This window comes from Microtus ochrogaster, unplaced genomic scaffold, assembly GCF_000317375.1.
Source record: "Microtus ochrogaster isolate Prairie Vole_2 unplaced genomic scaffold, MicOch1.0 UNK6, whole genome shotgun sequence".
NCBI classification, from domain to species: domain Eukaryota; kingdom Metazoa; phylum Chordata; class Mammalia; order Rodentia; family Cricetidae; genus Microtus; species Microtus ochrogaster.
Window position 1 is genome coordinate 9,467,520 of NW_004949104.1, and position 2,449 is coordinate 9,469,968.

Here is a 2,449-nt window from a genome sequence, read left to right on the forward strand (position 1 = left end):
CTCTCTCTCTCTCTCTCTCTCTCTCTCTCTCTCTCTCTCGCTCTTTCTCTCTCTCTCCTGCCTCTTTCACTATGCTCTCCCTATTCTCTATCCTTTGTTATTCTCCCTTCTTTCACAGAGAGCCCTGGTCAGGTCCAGTCTGCTGGCCCTGTTCACTCTACCTTTTTCTCCCTCTGCTCTGGACTCTTCCAGATGCCTCTGGCTGTTCTCCCCCTCATATCTACAACAAAAGCCTTCCCTTACCCATGCCATGAAGAGTCACACCATCAGTCTGTACACCAAGTGCTGGCCCTGTCCAGACATCCCTCTCAGTTTTCTTGTTGCTTTGAGAGAGAGTTCTCAGGCATTCTCTCTCTCCTTTTTTCTCTCTCTGAGATCCTGGCATCTCACGTCACATGTGTAGAGACACTGTGGCAAACGTTACTTGAGATGGCCAGAGCCACATTTATGTTATTTTGTTTTCTACCATGGGGGGTCCCATGAGAAGCATTTAGTGAAATGGTTCTCTTCTTTTGCCTTTACATGGGTTTAGGGGTTGAACTCGGGTCACCAGCTTTTAGCAGCCATTCCACTGCCCCAGGTTCACATGTAAAGAAGACCAGCTGTTGCCCAGCGGGAGAGGGAAGTCTGCATTAGAGTCACATAGCATCAGCAGGTCCTCTCCAGATCTGCTACATGCCAGTCATGGCCTGGCATTCTACAGGAGGGGAAGAGTTGCTGTATGATTTTGGAGGGCATGTGCTCCTTCGGGGACTGCATAGCTGAGTGCTCACACTCACACACAGGAAGCAGCTGAACGTGGTCCTGTTTGCACTAGCTCAGAGATGAAGGCGAGCAGATAGGGATGGGTGTTGTGGCTTCGTGATCTCGCTTTTTTCTTAGGTGTTTTCCAAGAGAGAGAGAGCAAAGGCTACAAGGCTGAACCCAGGACTTGGTTACTGGATATAGTTCAGGCCCTGGGTCAGAGGTGCTGTTTGAAATCTGACCTAGAATAGTGGTGTGGGAGCCGGGGAAGGAGAGAGGGAGGCAGTTTGGCAGCATTGCCCTGTGGGGCAAATCCCTGCGCTGGTTGGGCCAGCAGCTAACTTTGCAGCCCGGCTGCCTGCATAGCTCTAGAAGTTGTGCCCAGAAACCTAGTCCAGAGCCTGCTCAGCCTGCCACTGCCTCTGTGAGAACTTAACACCCTGCAGCAGAACTCAGGCTGCTCACAAGGCTGGGATGGATGTCCCCCTCTGCAGGAGATGAAAAGTAAAGCCATAAAGTGAGCTAAAAGGCTAGTGTGCCTGAGCACAGTGTCCTCTGGGCTGGGACAGCTGCAGGGCTTTCCCTGAAACCTGGAGAGCATGAAGCCAGATTGGGGAGCTCTCTTTAGGTAGAGGGGTTGCAAGCAAAGACCCAGAGCTGGGAATGCTCAGTGCCTAGCAGAAAGGGGAAGGGGAGCTCGCGAGAGAGTCAGTCCGGTGGCCCCATTCTGGGGACACTGCCTAAGGGTGGAGGCAGCCTCTAGAAAGATTATGTATATAGAGCACAGATCATGGCCCTGGCTGGAGCCAGTGAGCAGACTGTGAGTCTGTGGGGGCTGGCATGTGTGGTGTCTGAGGGTGACTTTTTAATTCACAGCAGAGGTACCTGGCAGCCAGACATGCTTGAAGCCTGTGTGCACTGCAGGAGACAGCTACCCTATGGGTGGGGATTCCAAGCTTGAGTCAGCAGATGTGGCTTGGGAGCATGTCTCTGCCTAGGTCAGGCCTAGGGGCCTGTGCCACACCTAGGGAGGGGTGTTGGTAGACCCTGAAAGAGCTGTTGTTATGCCATGGCAGAATCCTTCCCATGTTCCATCATGTCCATGAAACTTCTAAGGCTTTTTTCCTCCCCAAGGGGATATTACCACCACTAAAGGGAGTTCTTGCTTAGCTGTCCTCCTGCCCGGCCTTCCTAGGACAGCCCTGGCTAGGCAGCTGCAACTCTGCTTGGAGGCAACTGGCTTTGGCCCATTCTCATTGCCCAAACCAGTGAATCCCCAAGTCACACAGACTTCATGACTGGAGGCTGGGAAAGGAGCCTCCTGCTGCCCTGGGCTGGGGCCCTTAGCTACTGTCTTTTCCAGTGGAATGGAGTGAGCCTTAAGGCCTCCAGCTGGGCATGATGGGGCATGGGACATGGGGTGGGGTTGGACTGAAGTTACCCACAGTGACTCCTGGCTGGGCAGAAGTCATTTCCTATCCTCTTCCTAGGAGCCTAAGCTCCTGTTAGTGGAGACTGGCCTGGCTAGCTCTAGGTACAGCACTGTAGCTGCTCCTAAGGACTACACACACACACACACACACACACACACACACACACACACACACACACACACGAGGAATGGGTATGGTTAACTTCATGTGCATACTCCATCTACCTGCTTAAAAAGCACAAGCGTCCTGGCCCCTGCAACCTCCCTCCAGCA